General features: G+C 51.6%; 1 long non-coding RNA gene across 1 annotated transcript; it reads left to right on the top strand.

The window, feature by feature from the left end:
* Window positions 1-1,809: 1,809 nt before the first annotated feature.
* On the top strand, window positions 1,810-6,230 carry LOC119868149. The gene is made up of 3 exons (XR_005385893.1): window positions 1,810-2,010; window positions 3,680-3,837; window positions 6,064-6,230. It is a non-coding gene; the product is annotated as an uncharacterized LOC119868149 (long non-coding RNA).
* The last annotated feature ends 14,155 nt before the right edge of the window (window positions 6,231-20,385 follow it).

The raw sequence follows: 20,385 nt of genomic DNA, 5'->3' as shown, positions 1-20,385 counted from the left end.
CTGAATTTCAGTTAGTGATTAGAGCTCCTATCCTAATGTGGCCAAGTCCCTGCCCGTGTGCGATCACAGGCCCCGGACATCCATCCTTGGGATCTTCCTGTCCAGGGAGAAGGTGTCAGCTGGAACCCTTGGTCCTCTATTGCCCTTCCCCTTGCCAGGACTCCTCATGCCGCCACCACGGACCCCTCCCCGGGGACCCGGATCTGACCGGCCGGGCACGTGGCACCAAGCGTGGAAAGGAGGAGTTCCCCAGGGAGCTGAAGCTCCCTGCCCTGATGGAGCATCTGATTCTACAACAGGAGTTGGCAGATGACAGCTCCTATACCTTGTCTGGACAGCCCACAAGCTAAGGATACCTTTTCTAAAGGATGGCGGGTGGGGTGGGGGTGGGGGGAGGGCTGGATCCATAGAAGAATGATACCTGGTGACATGTGAAAATTATCTGAAATTTGAATTTCAGTGCCCATGAATCAAGTTCCATTGCAACACAAGAACGCCCAACCCTTTACTGCTTCCAGCGCCCTGATGGCAGCGTTAAGTGGCTGCTACATACCCTGTGGCCCACGAAGCATGAATAACACCGACTGTCTGGCAGGTTCCAGAAAGTTTGTTGACCCTTGTTTCTGAGAGACCGAATGAGTCAAGGTTCTTCACATAACTTGTTAACTTTTCCCTATGAAGATTTTTAATCCTCACTCTAGTGTTGTTTTTTTTTTTTTTCAACAGATTTTTCAGAATACGTTAAATTAAGAGGCACTTTTTAGGGGGGCGTCTGGGTGGCTCAGTTGGCTAAATATCTGACTCTTGATTTCGGCTCAGGTCAGGATCTCAGGGTCGTGGGTTCAAGCCCTGTTGGTATCCATGCTTAAAAAAAAAAAAAAAAAAAAAAAAGCACTTTTAATTTAAGAAAAAAGACAAGGACAATCGTGGTAGAAAACAAGCACAGATTGTGTTTAGGGACCAGCCTCATCCTGTTAGTGATGTTGATGTATTCTAGAAGAGCATAAGTGCCTGCGGCTAGGGCACAGCCATCCACTTGGGGAGACGAAAGGTCATCAGAAAAGACTCAGCAAAATTAAATGTTACCCTGATAGGCGTACACGGTGGTGGGCAAAGGAAGAACCGAGACTATAGGAACTCCACATTTTTTTTCTATGTAACAGAGTTTTCTCACAGCTTTTAAACGTTTTCAAGATGACCTCACCGATCATCATAACAACCTAGGAAATGGGTGCGGAGATACAATTAGGATCATATCCATTTTACAGAGGTTGCAAGTTGAGTCCCCGGTTAGTGGCTGTACCAGTTTCCAATCGCTGCTGCAACAAATTACCGCACACCTGGTGGCTTCAAACCAACGTGTGATCTGACCACTGTGGAGGCCCCAAGTCCCCCTGGGCACCACAGCGCTAACTAATACCAAGGTGGTGGCAGGGTGGTGGCCTCCTGGAGGTCCGGGGGACAGCCGTGTGTCCCTGCCTTTCCCAGCATCCAGAGCCCACATCCCGTGGCACCTCCTGCAGGTGTTGTCCTCTTGACATCGCACAACTGCCACCTGCCATTCGGTCTCCCTCTTCCAGTCGCAGACGTCCTCCTGGTGATGCGATCGGGCCTGACCCCTGGCTGCCATCACAATCTCTCCATGGCAAGCTTCTCCAGTCAGTCACCTCTGCAGAGTCCCTGAGCCTGCTTCTCTCAAGGGACTCTCAAATAAATAAATAAAATTCAGAAAAAAAAAAGAGGCAAAGCCAACTCAAATCCCTCAAATGACTCCAAAACCCATGGTCTTTCTAACATTAACCCCGTTGCCTGTGAATCAGTGAATAATTTCACAGTCCACCCACCCAGCAACACCCAAAACAGTGACGGAAAACACGGCCCAGGTCTCCTCAAAGTGCACAGGACAGGCGAGAGCTCCGATTCTGCCCAAATAATACGCGGGCATCGGAGCGACGAGCTAACAGGAGATTATCATTTCCCACGGGCCGTCCTTCCTCCCCTTCTCTTTCGGTAAGAATATTTTGTTATAAGAAATTATGTGCTTTTTCCCCCCTCCCTTTGTTTCTGCTTCTGCCTGGAGTGTTTAAAGCTGGCTGGAGAGAACAAGCCTGCCAGAGAGGCCGGCTTTATAAATAGTTGCCGCACAAAACTCCTCTCCCACGTCGAGAAGCACAACACCGCAGCGACAAAGGAACCCCAGCAGTTTCAAGAAAAGCACAGGTGAAACCGAGTGGAGGTGGAACGTTTGCCTTCTCTCCACTGCCTTTGCCATCAAGTCTTTTTGATGTTGTTTTTACAAAACGAACAGCCACCTGATAAGATCAGACGTGTGTCCTGCGCGCATCGCATATACCGCAGCCACCCCCTCCTGGGTACAAACCCGAGAGAGGAAAACGTAGGTTTACGCAAAAATGTGTCTACAAATAGCTTTATTCAGAGTGGCCAGAAGCTGGCAACAACCCAGATGTCCTGGGATGGAGGATCGGATCAAGGAACCGAGCACACGCGTACCCTGGAGCGCTAACGGGCCCCAGCAGGACACGGGCTCCGGCCGCACGCTGCACGTGGATGTGCCGCACGGTGAGGCCAGTCTCAAAGGCCAACGGTCCCCCTGATGCCATTTACAGCACTTGGCTCTCTACAATAGGCAAAACTACTGAGATGATTATTTGCTGGGGTCAGGGGTCAGGGAAGACATCGACTACAGAGGGCTAAGGGGCAGTTTTGTGTGTCTGTGGTGGGGGCAGTGACCAAGCTGTTCACTTGATTTGGGTGCTGCTTACGTCATTGCAAATGTTGGCCAGAGCTCATAGGCCTGGACTCTGGAAGGTGGGCTTGACTATACTCACATTACACCTCAATAAAATCGACTTCAGAAACCAAAAAAAAAAAAAAAAAAAAAAGGAAGAAAGAAAATCCAGAATTGGAGGAAAACACTATAAAATCTCAATGAAATGACAGCACGGGGCTTTCCTGCAGTACCTGCATACGGATATGTCTTTTTGTTTGTTGTTATTTTGACTAGATCATAGCCTGCTTGATAAGATCAGAAATATGTCATGTAAAATTCTTCAAATGTCCCTAAGGGAGTGTGGAAAGGAGTGATCATTTTAATGTACTTTTGAGATAATAATGAGAATGAGTCACATTTCTATAAATAAGTCTCTCAGATAAAACTCCCCCCCACTCCCGGCAGCCCCCACCAGCACATGGCCATCCGTGCTCCGGCCAGGGGCTTACTATGACCAGACAGAGGCTTTCCCAGGAACTGTCTGAGCAGAGCCTAAGAGCTCGGAAGTAAGGAATGCTTTCTGGAATGGAAAAACAAAACGTATGCTCCCCAAAGGGTAGTTTGCCTGTGCAGAGATCCCCTTGGATGACTAAAATAGCTTTTCCAAATGAGTAGATAATCCCAAGGTGGTTTGAATTTTTAGATGCTAAAGTTCTACCCAGAATGGTAAAAGTCGAAAATGGGAAGGTTTCATATGTGAGCTAAGAATATGAAATGATGGCTGCACCTCCCCAAGCTTGCTGTGGTTTTATACAAAGAGGACAAAAGTAGGCAGGACAGCTCCCGCACTACACATGCAGTTCTGGTTTTAAGAGATCTTAATGTTTACGGAGGCATTGTATATGTAAAAAAATGTAAATAAAAACTTAAGACTGTCCAAAAACCCAGCAGCTCCATCTCATCCTCGAAAAACATTAGACAAACTCAAACCGAAGGACGGTCTACAAAACGCCTCGACCCACATTCCTCAAAACTGTCAAGGTCATCAAACACAAGGAAGGACGAGAGCCTCTCACAGCCCAGAGGAGCCTATGGAGTCATGATGAGTAAGTGTAATGTGGTATCCTGGGTGTGACATGAGTCAGAAAAAGGGACATTAGGGGAAAGCCCAGGGAGATGCAGATAGAGTCTGGAGTCTGGGCAATAGCATTGGAGCGCGGTTGACTGTAAACCATGGGGAGGTGAGGCGTTGTCAGTAGGGGAACTGAGTGAAGGGTAAACAGAACTCTCGGCCCTAGCTTTCCATAACTCTAAAACTGCTCTAAAATTTAAAAATTTGGGCAGTCCGGGTGGCTCAGCGGTTTAGCACTGCCTTCAGCCCATGGTGTGATCCTGGAGACCCGGGATCGAGTCCCACGTCGGACTCCCTGCATGGAGCCTGCTTCTCCCTCTGCCTGTGTCTCTGCCCCTCTCTCTCTCTCTCTCTCTGTGTGTCTCTCATGAGTGAATAAATAAAATCTTTTTAAAAAATAATAAAATAAAATAAAATTTAAAATTTTGCTTAAACACATTACAATGCTTTCAGTTGACCTGAGAGCATTATCTTTAGATGTAAAACATTTTTGTATCATCACAGACACACAATTACATTTTTTAAGAAATTGAGAATGATGTCACTTGAGAATCTCTGTGAAGAGTGGGGAGAGAGAACGGGTCTTGGGCAGGGATCAGGAAAACTGTGTGTATAAAATAATTCAAGCCGTATAGACAGAAGACATATACACACATGGATTTCTTGTGTACTTAGAGAAAAAATAAACATTAGTAAGTGGTGGGAGAACCGCTCTTCTGACTTTGCCTGCACTTACGTCCACACTGCCATCCCACCGCCGCCCTGGGCCATGCTGTTCTGGAAATGTCTCCTGTTTGTGCCTGACTCCTACACCTGCTGTTTCTCCTGCAGGGTTTGCTCCTTGCCCTGCCTCTTCCTGGCCCATCAGGGTACTAAAGGTTCTGTTGGGATGCGGGCCGCCCCCTCCATCTCCATCACGTGTCTCATGGGCCAACATACTCAAGTGTTCTTGTTCATTTGTTCATGTTGTCTTTTCTGCTCACTGGAATATGAGCTCAGCGGAGGACAGGTGGTGAGACTAGAGGGATGGGAAGGGAAGGCAGATGTCATGGTCCTTTGACATGTCCACTTGGCGAAGCTAAGTCCACACTTATTTACTCAAACACTGTGTCCATTTAGTAGGGTTGCTGTAACACAAGACCACAAACCGGGTGGCTTAAACAGCACAAATTTACTTTCTCACAGTTCTGGAGGCCAGAAACCTGAAATCAAGATGTCAGGAGGACAGCATTCCCATTGACAGCTCTAGGACAGAATCCTTCTTTTCTTCCTCCTCCTCCTCCTCCTCCTCCTCCTCCTCCTCCTCCTCCTCCTCCTCCCCCTCCTTCTTCTTCTTCTTTTTCTCCTTCTTCTTCTTCTTCTTCTTCTTCTTCTTCTTCTTCTTCTTCTTCTTCTTCTTCTTCTTCTTCTTCTTCTTCTTCCTTTTTGTAGGCTCCACATCCAGTGCACAGCCCATTGTGAAAATCAAACTCATGAGTGTGAGATCACGACCTGAGCCATAGTCAAGTGTTGGATGCTCAGCCACCTAAGCCACCCAGGAACCCCAAGCATCCTTCTTTTCTTCTTCCAGCTGTTGGTGGTAGCCAGCAATGAATGCATGGTGTTCCTAAGCTTACAGTTGCCTCATTCTGATCTCTGCCACTATCTTCCCATGGATTTTTTTCTTCCTGTGTATACGCGTGTGTGTGTGTGTACCCAAATCTCTGCCTCTTTTCCCTAAGAGATTACCAGTCATTGGATGTAAGATTTCCCCTAATCCAGTATGGCCTCATTTTAACTTGATTCCATCTGCAAAGGCCCTTTTTCCAAATAAAGTCAAGGGTTAGGATTTTTTGGAGGGGACACAATTCAACCCACTACAAACACTAATCTAAATGTTGCCATGGAGGTGTTTTCTAGATATGATTAAGGTCCATAATCAGTTGACTTAAAGCAGGGGAAATTATCCTGAGTAATCGATGTGGGCCTCATGCAATCAACTAAGAGGCCTGCAGAGCAGGGTTGAGATTTCCCAAAAATGAAGAAATTTCTCCAGGGGACAGCAGTTTCACTGAATTTCTGAGAGAATTCTAGCCTGCCCCTCCTAAGTGCATGCCCTACAGATTTCAGGCATGCCTAGCCATCCCCAACAATGGCACAAGCCCATTCCTTGCAATAAATCTCTTAGCATGTATTTTTTGTTGTTTTTTTTTTTCCTCAGGCTGAATCCTGACTGCTTTATCCAGATCCAAGAATTGCCTTGAATTTATCAGATATATAAACACAGGATCACAAATCCTACTGCAGCTACAAACCAAGGAATGTGATTTCTTTATTTGCAACAGTAAATTGCATGAAAATGCTCATGATATGCCTTTGAATATAATCCAAAATATTGTGGGTGAAAATATCAAGTCATTTATAAGAAGAACTAGAAATAAATCATCTTCAACGCTAAAAAATGAGAGTGGTAGATAAATGAGTTCGCAAATGCCACAACTAATGTTTCTGAGTCGCTAGGTTCAGATCATGTATAAACTTACATCTTAAAAATCAACTTAGCATCTTGGTTCTGCCTCAACAATAGTTGAGGCTTGTCCAAAGGCTGTCCCCAGGACATCCGCATCCGTTGGGATTGGTTGGCAGTAGTGGCCAGGAACTAGAGCTTTTCCAAAGAAGAAAGTTGATGAGCCCCCAAGAGAGAGGGGGAAGGGAGGACAGTGAGGGATAGAACGGGGTGGAGGAGGGGTGGCCACCAGATGGAAAATGAGAGAAGGCCAGGCAGGGAAGCTGCGAGCTGGACGATTCTATTTATACCACGTGTTAGTCTGCTAGGGCTCTCAGAACAAAGCACCACAGACCCGGCGACTTGAACAACAGAAGTGGATTCTCTCTCGGTTCTGGAAGCTGGAATTCAAACTCAGCGTGTGAGCAGGGCCAGATCCTCCTGAGGCCTGTCTCTTTGGCATGCTGACACCACCTCCTCGCAGTGTCCTCACGTGGTCATCCCTCTGTGTGTGTCTGCGTCTTAATCTCCTCTTCTTGCAAGGACACCGGCCCGATGGGCTCAGGGCCCATCCCCCTGACCTCATTTCACCTTAATCAGCTCTTTAAAGACCTTATGTACAAATTCGGTTACGTTCTGAGGTGCTGAGAATTAGGGCTCCCGTGTGTGAGTCTCAGGGGTTCCACAACCCCGCCTGTAGCATATGGAATGTCCAGAACAGGCAAATCCTCAGCCACAGAAAGCAGATTAGTGGTTGCCAGGGGCCGGGCCAGCGGGGACCGTGGAGCGTTTCCTTTCGAAGTGAGAATGCCCAGCAGCCGGATGGTGCTTGCACACCCCGGCAAAGGCACAAACCCCCTGAAGTGTCCACTCTGCAGGGATGAGTTCGACGGTATGTGAATTATAGGTCAGTGAAGCTGTTAAAAACCCACCCCATACCTGGCGGACAGAGGACATGAGGGGAAGGCGGGCGGCAAGGATGGGAGTTGAGGAGGCCTCAGGTAGAAACAGTGGGAGGAGAACATCAAGGTTCCCTTCTTGTGACTTGTCATGTTTTTGGAGGAAGGCTTGCCCCGTGCCCAGGGTGTGTCGGGGCGCCCCACGTCCAGGCCCCGTGCTGCTCTGTGTGGTCAGCCCACCCCCTGCCCTGCCACCTGGGAGCCGGGGTCCAGCTGCAGGGGTGTGGGGCTGAGGTGGACCCCAGACAGCACTTCTCGCCAGCTCCGAGGTGACGCCCATGCTGCCCCCTGGGACACACTTCGAGGCCTAGAGTTTCCTCCCTGTCAGCACAACCCTCCTTATATCTGGAGGTCATCCTTTGCTGGGGGGCCTCCTGTGCTTGGCAGGGCGCTGAGCAGCAGGCCCGGCCTCGAGCCCATGCGTGCCAATCGCGTCCCCTCCTCGCGAAGTGTTTCCATTCAGTGACCAGGGTCCCTGGTGGAGGCGGACAAAATTGTCCTGTTTGGGAGCCCCTAGTACCCCCCTCCCCAAATAGCATTTAAAAATGAGGAAGAAAAAAATAAAAATAAAAATAAAAATAAAAATGAGGAAGGCAGAGCTCTGACTTGGAGTGGGGTCTCTTGTCCTCTCCACACGCTGTCGCCCGAGCACGGTGGTCTCCTGGGGTGCCACGCCGTGGCCACCCAGGGCTCCTCCGCAGGCGCAGGAGGGCTTCCCCGCAGCCAGGGTGCGAGCAGCTCGATGCCCCGGGCCCGCCGCCCGCACCAGTGGCCGCAGCTCCTTGTTGCCTCTCCCAGCCCCTGATGACGTTGGGCGTGTGTCACTTCCAGGGACTGGAAGAGGAGGCGGGGTGGGGTAATGAATGCACCCGTTGCTCAGTGGCTCCCGCTCACTGTCCCGCGGGCTCCCTGACCCTGGTCCCGTCCTCGGCCAGGGCGCGGGCCGGCGGTCTGGCCTCGGGGGGGACCGAGGACCCCTGGGGACCCTCGGGCGTTCGGGCAGCTGGGCCTCGTCCTCGGCCAGGGAAACTCTCTCTCTGCCTCTGCGGATTCCACTGGCTCTTGTCACATACACACGTGTGACCTTCACTTAGGACCGCCCGCCGGGGAAACCCGCACCGTGGCCAGCGCTCGGAAGTCTCTGTGGCCTTTGTCACCACAGGGTTCGCCGCCTGTGTGCTTGCAGCCCCCACCCCCAGCTGCTGTAGCTGCTTGCAGGCATCTAGTGGTTTCCATTTTCCTTCTTTTTTTTTATTTTTTTAATTTATTTTTTATTTTTTTTCCATTTTCCTTCTTTAGGCAGCCCCAGGTAGATGGGGGTGTGTGTGGGGGGTGGGGATGTGTGTGTCGCAGGCTGTGGGCAACGAGCATCCTTGAAGGCCTGACTTCCTGGTACATTTTGGTCCAACTGAGTCTTGGCACGAATGACCCACGGATGAGACGACTGTCTTTCCCCCGAAAACACCCACAAGCTGGCCAGACACCAGCTCCGAGGCCGGGGATCTGGACGTGGCCCCACGCAGACCTGCGGCGCGTGTGCAGGTTTAGTTATCTCTTAGATTTGATCTCGCCTCTCACGTGTGGTTTCCCTCTTGCTTGGAAATTAAACAAACCAAGAAATTATGTGCTAATTGGCTGCCAGAATGCCCAAATTGTCCACAGGCTGTCTGCTTAGCAGAAGCCGTGATGAGACTTGGCTCCTGTGGGCCGCGCTTCTGGAACGAAGCGGGGTTCTCCATCCCGCTGCACGCCAGGCTCGCCACGCACTGGACTCTACAGAAGGGGCGGCCTCTTGAGAATCCGCTGGTGGCTCCGATCCCTGAGGGGACACATGTTGTGCAGACGAGGACCCTTCCAATTCCCCTCCTCAGCCCCCTGCTTCCCTCAGAGCACACCCAACCTGGGTTTAGGGCACGGCTCCTCTGCGGGATCGTGGCAGTGAGCAGGCGCCGAGAGAGGTGAACGCGCACGGGCCCTGGCTCTGCTCCTCGGAGCCCAGTGGCCTCGAGCAGGTCCCGCTCCTCGAGGCCGGCAGGTCACAGCATAGTGGCTGTCACCGGGTGCTCCGTCAACCTCCCAGTGCCCGAGGTGTTGCCGAAGCCCTGTGTGTCCTGAGCTCTTCCCTGGAGGGCAGGCCCCCGAGAGCCTGGTCGGGAAGCAGATCGCCCCCCGCTGCGCACATGGTGGGGGCAGGCCATCCAGCCCTCCGAGGGCGACCACCCCGGTACCCTGAGGACACACACAGGCTTGCGTTTTGCCAGTGCCCGTCCCTTCTGCGTCCTGCTACTTCCCCGCAGCCGAGCAGGACCAGAGTGGGAGCAGGCCAGACCCTGGCAAGGCCCCTGAGCACTGACCCGCAGGCCTGCGCTCCTAGCGCACCGTCCTTTCCCACGGGATGCGGGCCCCCGACTAAGGGGCGGCTTCTTTCAGCCGTGACTGGTACCCAGAGCTGTCCTGACACCCGTTAGCAGTAAGCGCAGCAGCACGTTGTCAGCGAGGAAGCCCTATGGCTCGCTGACTTCGGGGAGGGGGGCGTGCGGAACAGAAGCGGTGGACCGTAGGCCGGGTGCCAGGGACCCCGGGGTGCCAGGGACCCGGGCCCCCGCCCCTGCCGGTCTCGGCCTGGCCTTGGCTCCGACCTGTGCAGTGAAGGGGTGGGGCTCCGGGAGACGCGGCAGGCCGGCAGGCCCGGGCCCAGGTGGGCCAATGTCACCCGATCTGGGCCTCATCTCACTCAGAGCCAATTTAATGATTTACAGGCGGAAACCTGCGGCCCGGCGTCCGCTATGCCCGCTGATCAGGAGACAGGTCCACAGGCTGCCTCCCTTTGGTGGAGGGAGGTGAATTCTGGGGGTGCACACGGGGGCTCCTGGTGGGGTAGGGGCCGCGGACAGCGTCCCCCGAGCCGGGGTGTGGATGGGCTGTGGGGGCCTCCCTGCCCTCCCCTCTCCCTTCCCTCTTGTGTCTCCCTCTCCGTCCTCAGAGGCCTTTCTGTTTTGCTCGCAGCAACCGCGTTGCATCAGACGTGCGCAGAGTGAAGAGCCCTCCCGGACAGGCCCGACCTGCACCCGAGCCAGGATGGGTGCGGTCCCCGGCCCCCTCAGTTCCTGGAGCCACCGTTGTGCGCCCCGGGGCTGGGTGCAGGAGGCCCCCCCTCCGGGGGCCACTCGGTGCATGGAGGCACCTGGGCAGCGCGGGGACATGCCAGCTGCAGTGGGGGGGGGGCTTGTGATGCGGCTGCAGGCTCGGCTGCGGGGGGAGCAGCACCCCCACGCTACTCGGGGGGAGCCGGCCGGGAGGACGGCGGCTTCTAGGGCCGGGCGCCAGCGGCTGCGGGACGACAGTGAGGCCGACGGGCCCTGGGCATGGGGAGCGGCCCGGGGCCACCCTGCGGGCTGCAGGCCCCGAGGGGACAGTGTGCCTCGGCCTCGCCGCCCACAGGCCCGCAGGGAGCCGTCGCTGTCCTTCCGTCCCCAAGCCTCTCCCCAGCCCGTGGGCCACCCGCCGCCCGGCAAAGCCACGGCGGCCCTCCAGCCCCGCAAAGACACGAACCTTGGGGACACCAGTGGCTGCTAGCTCAAAAGCGGGTGCTGAGAAACAACTGATGGGAACAAAGGCCCAACAGGCTGCAGTGGCCAAGGGAGAGGGCCCTGTGTTCATGGCGCGTCTCCCGTTCAGGGAGGAGACAGGATTGGGACAGAAAGGACCAAAGGGGGCGAAGGAATTTCCAGGCAGCGCCCAGATGAATGCCCGAGGCCCATGGAGGCCGGAGCACCTGCTTCAGGCCCTTGACCCACCAGTTGCCCTGCGCCTAGCTGTCCTTGGGGACCTGTGACACCTGCGGCGGGACCCTGGGAGCCACAGCAAGGGCTTCCCAGCCACCGAGTGGCATATTCCGGCGGCTGGTGCCAGCTGCCGGGGCGCACTCTGAGCCGAGCGCTGCTGAGCTCGCTTCGACCCCGGCACGCGCGATCGAGCACCCCTGGGCCACGAAGGCTCCGGCTCTCCTCTCTGACACCAGCCCGCAGACAGTGCAGTCAGATACCTGCAGGGGGATGAAGCCAGTCCGTCAGTCCTCTCCGACCTCCAAGTCCCGAGGCCCCCTTTGACAATAGGGAGGACCTCACAGTAACAGTACTGACAACCCTAACAGCAGTTACTGGCTGCTGAGAGAATTGCACTAGACATCAGACGCAGAATTAGTGCAGCTCACAAATGCACGGGCCGGGGCACCTGGTTGGCTCAGTGGGTAGAGCACTGGACTCAGGATCTTGGGATCATGAGTTCAAGCCCCACATGAGGTACAGAGCCTACTTTTAAAAAAGTATTTTAAAAATGTGCACGAGCTGATGTACACGTCCCCTCTAAATTAGATGTTTGTCTCAGTCAATACAAGTAGACCAGATAAGGATTTCTTCCTTCTTCAGGGGATCTTCCTGCTACAACCTCGAAAAATCATTCAGATTTAAACACTTCAGATTTTTTGAACCGCCAGTTGTGTTGGTGTGATAAAAATAGCTTTGCAGAACCTGTGTGCAAACTCCAGAGGTTGCATATATAAAACTACTCAGTGGCCCAGTGGTTGAGCACCTGCCTTTGGCTCAGATCGTGATTGAGCTAACATCATTGAAAACAGAAACTTGTTTGACAAAGTAAGCCTGAATTTTCCTTTCAAATTGTACTTCCTTGCTGGATCTGGATGCTTTTAGGAATTAACTTCACTTAATACAACTGTAACCTTCTAGGCAGTGGGCATTCCTAAAATAGCGATTCAGTAGATCCTCTGGCAAAAATAAACAAACCGGAAAAAAAACCCGTCATAGTCATGTAAATTTAATTCTGTTCAAATTGACATTTATTGAGTTTATTTTATGCATCTACAGGAGAAAAAACAATAAGATACAGCCTTACCTTCTGGAAGCTTATACTCTAGTGGAAGGCAAATTATCTGTACTGAAAGTTGTGAGTGAAAAATGATAGAAATAAGTGAGCATGTATGTATGGGAAGGGTAATTATCCCATAAGAATTCATCTATTTTTCTAATTTTGGAGTTTGCCTAGTAGGCGTACCAAAAGCTCACAATTCTGTATTCTTTACTTTTTGTAATTGCCCTACTTATAATTTCATTCAATGAAATGCAGAAATACTTCAATAAAATTTCAAAAACACCTAGTTTTTAAAGGCACATCTTCTGCGACTTTATGACATTCACCATTTCATTTTTTTAATTATTTATTTTTTAAAAATTTTTTAAAATTTTTATTTATTTATGATAGTCACAGAGAGAGAGAGAGAGAGAGAGCCAGAGACATAGGCGGAGGGAGAAGCAGGCTCCATGCACCGGGAGCCCGACGTGGGATTTGATCCCGGGTCTCCAGGATCGCGCCCTGGGCCAAAGGCAGGTGCCAAACCGCTGCGCCACCCAGGGATCCCCATTTCATTTTTTAAAAAGAATTTATTTATTTATTTATTCATGAGAGACACACAGAGAGAGTCAGAGACACAGGCAGAGGGAGAAGCAGGCTCCGTGCAGGAAGCCTGATGCGGACTTGATCCCAGGACCCCGGGGTCACGCCCTGAGCCGAAGGGAGATGCTCAAGCACTGAGCCACCCAGGTGCCCCTGACATTCACCATTTTAGATAATTGAGAAAATTACGTGTACCAAGACGCCAAGGCTGGCAAACGAAAACGATCTCTTTTGCAGTGCTGGTCAGAAAAAAAAAAAAAAAAAAAAAAAAATCCAAGCAGCCCAGATCTGTGGTACAGCATGAAATCTTTCTCTCTATTGTTTTTACTCCTTCAGGCTGGTTGAATCTGCTGGCTGGTTTTCTGGGAGGTTCCAAGATGGTTTGGTTTCTGTTCGCTGTCTACCAGCAATGACCCACGCCCCACCCTGTCCCAAGGATGGAAACAGTGAAGACATCCTTCCTAGCTGCTGGGTTGGAGGGGGTGGGCAGGGCTGTGGATTTCAGCGCTCACATCTTTGACTCCTATGCCGTGGCTGGAGGAGGAGGATACCCTGAGATGCTGAGGACCCTCCTGAGAAGTCTGGCAGGTCACCTGATGGGGTCATTATGCCTTTGCTGAGCTGCTGGAACAGGAGCTGGAAGGAGGACACCGTTTCTACTGTTGGGAGCAGCCTCGTGGAGGCCAGTGCATTATTTAGCCTATTCACAGAAACTTGTAACATCTGGGGTGTGTTTTGATGTACACACGTTAGTCTCTGGGGGCCTGAAGAGCTAAGCATTCCATAAGCAAATGTGACAGGTGTCATGCTTCATGCCTAGCAAATGGCCATGATGCTTGCGTGTGTCACATTGCTGTCATCCTCCCCAGCACCGAAGGCAGGTGACTCAGCCTTGAGGGGCTACAGGCTGTACCATCCACTCCGAGGAACGATCTGGCCCAAATCATGCCCTTTACCCAACAGGGAAATACTGCACGTTTCTGAACTTGCAGTTTCTGTTGGAGAGATCACAATCTCCCCGTTCCGGAGACTCCATCCCTACCACCGTCTGCAGCCGCTGCTCCCCCCTGACCCCCAACAAATCTAATCCAGCTGTCCATTCTGCCCTTCTGCCTCTGCAGCCAGGCTGTCACCTGCCCATTTATTTCAGGGGCCCCTCCACCCCCAGACCACATTTCCCACAACTGGTCTCTCCCATCTGTCCCATCATTGCCTGTGCCCGTGGTGTGCTGCGGCTTTAATCGCAGTGTGTCCACGTTCCCTGGTTGCTTGGTCATGACCTCCCTGCCTCACCTCCTTCATTCCCTGTCCACTTCTAGAATTGCCCCCGGCTCCTTCTCTCTTCTCTATCTGGAACTAGTTGGGGCTCTACCAAGTGGTGGTAGCTTTCCAGACTCTTCCTTGGATACCAGTTGAGGTTTTCATGTTACATCTTGTTTTCAGCGGCTGAAATGGAAGGTCCAGGAGGCTCCAGCATCGTCCACAATGCCTGCAGCAGGGCAGGGGAGATATGATCTCATTGATTGAATGACTGTTCCAACACTAAGATATACTTGATGGGAGTATAAAAGGAGGGAGTTACTCTACTTGCAAGTCAGAGAGTTGGGTCTGGAAGAGTGGAGAAGCGCTTGGCACGGGGGTGAAGAGAGGACATGTGTCAGAGAGAAGGAACACAAGAGCAAAGTCTCCACTCATGAGACCCCATGAGAGAGCCCTCGGGGCCTGTTATGCAGGATGGGAAGAGAGGCATGATGGGAAATTCCTTTGGAGCCCTAGCAGAGGCCGGATCATGCCTCCTTGGATGCCCGAAGACCTTGCAGTTGCTGCCTATGGTCGTTGCCACCTGACCTGGAGCAGGCTGGAAGTCAGGCAGTGCCTGCGGGAAGTTGGAGGAAGGAAAGCGAGGGCAGGGGTTCCTTTTCTTTTGCTTCCCTTCCACATGGACCAATTCTGCTCATTTCCAAATACATATTTGAGTCTGAACAAAAGGGCTTCCGCCTTGTCTTATATTCTTTCAGTCACGTCTTGGCTCAAACCTTTCCTTTGGCCACAGAGTCATATCCAAGCCCCACTTTCTGCCAAGTCTGACTGTCCCTGCAAGGCCTATTTCAGGTCAGATGGCCACGCAGGACCTTTCCCAGCCGCGAGCCTGACCGGCCGCCCTCCCTGGCCAGGGCCAGCGACTCTGCCTTTGCTCCCAGCTGCTGTGCTCAGTTTCCCTGTGTGTCCTCTGTCCCAGGCCAGCGGGCAGGGCTTCTGAGTGCTGACTCTTCGTGATACTCACAGGCTCTCCCTTCTGCTATTGACACATCCTGAGTTACGGTGACAATTCTCCATTGCTGCCTGGGGTCCCAGAGGACATGGATGTTGCTCTGACGAAACGTGGGAGGGGAGGAGGAATAAATTCCCCAAAGATGACCGTCTTTGAGTTACAAGAATCCAGCTACCTTGGGGACACACCTATGATAATTTCATGTCTGAGACTGGCGTGGATGGAGAGGCGCCCATTCACTTTTCTCCTGCAACCACCGGGGCAGGCTTATTGCACAGAGAACATCAAATTTCATGGCATGCTAACGGCAGTGCACTCCCTTAGTCTACATAGTGGGTGCTCAAGGAATAAATGCTCAAAGTGTGTTGCAAATTATTATTTCTCATTTAAAATGGGTTTCTGTTAAGATAAATTTAATGAATTGCCAACCCATACTGCAACATGGATAAACCTCAGAAACATGCTGAGTGAAAGAAGCCAGAGACAGAAGGTCACGTATCACATGATTTCATTTCTATAAAATGTCCAGAACAGGTAAATCATTAGAGATGGAAAGCAGATTAATGGTTGCCTGGGGCTGGCACAAAGCGGGAAAGGAATGAGGAGTGACTGTGTAACGGGTATGAGGTTTCCCTTGGGAATGATGAACATGTTTTGCATCTACACAGAGGTGAAGTTTGCACACCGCAGTGACTATGCTAAGTGCCACTGAGTTGTACACTTAAAAACAAAACTTATGTAAATTTCATCTTAACCAAAAAAAAAAAAAATTAAGGAAGAAATGTCATTAGAGTCACTAAAATAGAAAGCTTGGGCATGGGCGGGGGGTGGGGGTGACTGGGTGGCGGGCACTGAGGGGGGCACTTGACAAGATGAGCACGGGGTGTTATTCTGTATGTTGGCAAATTGAACACCAATAAAAAATAAATTTATTATTAAAAAAAAAGAAATGAGAAAAAAAATAAACCTTGGGCAGCCCAGGTGGCACAGTGTTTTAGCACCGCCTTCAGCCCAGGGCGTGATTGATCCTGGATACCCGGGATCGAGTCCCACGTCGGGCTCCCTGCATGGAGCCTGCTTCTCCCTCTGCCTGTGTCTCTGCCTCTGTCTCTCTCTCTCTCTCTGTGTGTCTCTCATGAATAAATAAATAAAATCTTTTAAAAATAAAATAAAACATAAAGCTTTCTTCTTCCAAAACGAAACTTATTTAGTTTTTTTTTTTTTTTTTGTTACGAAACTTATTTAGTATTTGAAAAAGAAACCAAAATGATCTCCCCACTAAACTGTAGAAGAAACGCACGGGGCTCTTTCACTTGATGTTTGGCTCCAGCGTAACCTCAGAGACAGCGGGGAGCAGAGAGAAGCCCGCGCACCCGGGCCCAGGTGTGTGCACGTTGGGGCCCAGCACATTGCCACTCTGTCCTCGGAGCCCGCAGAGTGACGCCCCAGCACTCCCTGCTCCTGCTTATTGGGGCAAAGGACTGTTATTTTTTTCCTTACTAGGCGCAGTAAATAAAATCAACTTCTCTAATAGAAAAAAGATGCGCAGTGCTAGCGATCGGTTTGCAGCAGGCTGAAAGCGACCTGTACCGGCTGGTTTGACTGTTCCCAGAAACGCAGGTCAGCTGTTGACAAGGATCCTGCTGGGCGACACCAAGGAGAAGAGATGCATTTGGTCTTTTTAACTCCACAGTGAGGGAGAGAGGTAGAAAACATTCAAGAAGGAAATATGAGTAATCGGATACTCAGCTCTTCAAAGGCTGTGTCTTTGTGCCAGAAGCTGCTTGAGGAAGGATAAAGTAGCATGCCACAGAAATATCCATTGCAGGGGACGAGATGGAAGAGGATGCCTGGGGGCCTAGGATGGGGAGGAGCGCGGCGGGGTAGGGGGGACAGAATAGACACTTCAGATTAGGTAGCTGTGACTTGTGGACTTTTAGTGTGTGGACTTTTAGTTACCAGTTTTGGTTTTTTTTTAAAGATTTTATTTATTTATTTATTCATGAGTGACCCAGAGAGAGAGGCAGAGACACAGGCAGAGGGAGAAGCAGGTTCCTGCGGGGAGCCCAATGTGGGACTCGATCCTGGGACCCCAGGGTCACGCCCTGGGCCAAAGGCAGAGGCTCAACCCCTGAGCCACCCGGGCGCCCCGGTTTTTGTCTTAAACTCAGGTGTGACTTACATACTACATGAATGTAACCCGTGTATGCGCCTACGTAACTGTCAGCCACACCGGGGTATGGGACATTCTGGACGAGGCCTTCATTCCCCGGCTTCCTGAATTCTCCCGCAGAAGTTTGCTGGCACTGCGGATTTCTCTCACCCTACCTCAGTGCTACCTGCACCACTTCGGGCTTTAATGAGGGTTTGTGATTTCAAATGACTCTATGGCAACGTGTTTATTCTAAGCGTGGCTGCAAGACTCACAAGTGCACGCTCCTACAGACTCTCCCGGGGTCGCTTGCTGCCTTCACGCACACCCTTTTCAAGGAGCCCCCTTTGAAACTGTCTGCTCAGTGAGTGTGAAAGGAGCAGATGAAGAAGAACCCGTAGCCCAGGAGACAGAAGGTAGAAGCGAGCAAGAGCTGGAGGTGTGTTTTTTCCTTCTGCTGCATTTACCTTTCTGCCCACTTCTCTGCTTAAAGAGCTCCAGATCAATAAGAAAAAAAAAACAAAAAACAAAAAAACAAAAAAACCAATTGATGTACACCCTACGAGGGTGGTTTTTCCTCTCTTACAGAACGTTTTCTAGTTATGTAAAAACATCAACTCTGAAAAGCATAATGCGATTCATCCTCACCAAAAATAGTGCATTAGGGTTTATTAGCATTTGGGAACTTCAAGTAATGGAAAAATTGAGCCACATAAAAAGACACATGATTAGTAGATCTGAATTTAGCACCATTTTATTAAGAACCCAGCACAGCCAGTTGACAAGTCAGCCAGACAAGTTGACCTGCTTCACCTTCCCTAAGAGCTCCGATGAAAACAAAAAGTTCTCTAAGAGGATCAAAATAGCTACAAAAATAAATACAATATCTTGCTACAGGTTCAATGGGCTCTAATAGGGCTTCAGAAGATATTAAATGTTTTAAACAGAAAGGCGGTTAAAAATAGAGAGGAAATGTAAATAACCCAGGATTCTTTTTTTTCCAAGTTATTTTGGGGCTGAAATTTGCAGGTGGAGGATGATGACTAAGTAATACTTAAAACCAATCTTTCCCTCAATCTTGTTTCATTACAGTCTTTTTGAAATATTATTTGTTTATTGAAGCCATCTCTACACCCAACAGGGGGCTCGAACTCATGACCCTGAGATCGAGTCACATGCTCTCCAGACTGAGCCAGCCAGGAGCCCCAGTTTCATTACAGTCTTGGTGAAAAGCTCTTAGAAAACACACAGGGCCGCCTGGGTGGCTCAGGGGTTGAGCATCTCCCTTCAGCTCAGGTTGTGACCCCGGGGTCCCAGGATCGAGTCCCACGTTGGGCCCCAGGCAGGGAGCCTGCTTCTCCCTCTGCCTATGTCTCTGCCTCTCCCTCTGGGTCTCTCATGAGTAAATAAATAACATCCAAAAAATAAATAAATAAAGCAGACACCATGACTTTGAATTTCGAGTCCAGTGCCACCGGCTGTGGGGACACAGTGCACAAGTGACCGTAACAACGGCTGTGCTGCAAAGTGGGGTCGAGTCCCCTCTCCTGGTTGAGAGGAAGATAGCGTGTGCGTTCAGCAGTCCACTGACTACCCGGGAAGTGCCCGGCACCTTGAGGACGGTGTCCCCAGGGACGGCTCTCGCAGGTGGACAGACACCGTAGCAATGACGCGCCTGGGGGCGCGAGGCCAGATTCAAAATACAACGGCGGCAGAAAAACGGGGAGCAGGGGCCTGGGAATGGTTAAGGGCCGAGTCCCTGGAAGTACACACCATCGGGCCAGGGCCGGGGTTCAGGCTTGAGGGCGGCCAGGGCCCCCGGGACCGCCTGCTACCCCAGGTGGCCGCAGCTCCTCGTGCGGCAGGTGGGACCCAGGAGTCACCTCCGACGGCTCCCAGCAGAAGGTGCCGGTGCTCCGGGGAACACACTTTGAGAAGGGCCAGGCCTGGAAGGCCCTGCTGGGATGCACTGAGGGCTCGTGCAGCGGCCACCGCGCGGGCAAGGGCACGTCTGTGGACGAGCTTGGGATCGTCTGCAGATGGAGACAGGACTCCTGCCCGGGGAGCGGGAAGCCGGGGAGGGTCGTGGCCACCCCGGCCCAGGAGCCGGAGGCCCGCGGGGGCACCCCTTCCTCGGGAGCGTGAGGCGCCTGCTGGAAGCCTGGGCCCTGGACTCAGCTGCCTGAGGCCTTAGGATGGGTGCTGTCAGCGCGGGACTAAAACAGCGCCCTATTGCGGCGGGAAGCCCTGCAAGAGGCCTCCTCACAGCAGGGAGTCTGACTTCTCTCCCACCCGGGCCCTCCTCGCCGGAGCCGCAGGGGGACCTGCAAAGGCCATCCGACACATTTGTTCTTGTCATCCTAGCACCTTTAAAAAAATGTATTAAATGGTGCCACACTGAGAATGTATATTGTCTGCTGAGAATTTTCCACTGCTGTGTCACAAATTGCTCCAAATTTAGAGGCTTCAAACAACACCATGTTTATTATCTCATGATTCCCTGGGTGAGGAGTGTGGGCATGACAGGTCAGTGTCTTCCCAGCCTATAATCAAGGTGACTGAGGCCTTCAGCTCCTAGAGGGTGGTCTTTAATAGGCAGTTCACAAGCAGCTGTTTGCTTTGTCTTTGAGGCCAACAGGGGAGCCTCCTCATGTTGATAAAGGTCACCTGATTAGGTCAGGCCCACCTTTTATAAAGTTCACCTGACTGGGTCAGGCCCACCCAGGATATCTCCCTCATGGTTGACTCAAAGTCAACTGATTAGTTACCCAATCACAGGAGCTACATCCCGTTGTAGTCGCAGCTCACATGCACAATCAAGGGAAGAAGCTTTCGTGAGCTCTCTCTGCTGCTGCTTCGCTCTCAGTGCATCGGCTTTGGCATTGCTGAGCTCTGCCGAGCTAGACTTGGCTCAGCTCCACACGTCTTGCCATACCTGGAGCCAGATCCTCTCTGGAGCCTGTTCTCCTCAAGGCTGCGAGCAGACGCCCAAGGGTGTGTCAACCACACCAGTGAATTTAAAGCTTCTGCCTAGATATGGTGGACACCACATCTGCTCGCATTCTGTTGACCAAAGCAAACCTGTTAATGAAGCCCAGGGTCAAAAGAGCAGGAAGTGCATTCCATCTGCAGGAGCCCAAGACACTGGCTGAGAGGTATGGTCAACTGGACGGCAACGGTGCAAC

Source organism: Canis lupus, chromosome X (genome assembly GCF_011100685.1).
Source record: "Canis lupus familiaris isolate Mischka breed German Shepherd chromosome X, alternate assembly UU_Cfam_GSD_1.0, whole genome shotgun sequence".
Taxonomy (NCBI): domain Eukaryota; kingdom Metazoa; phylum Chordata; class Mammalia; order Carnivora; family Canidae; genus Canis; species Canis lupus.
Note: the sequence above shows the minus strand (reverse complement) of the source record. Positions and strands in the feature narration are given on the sequence as shown.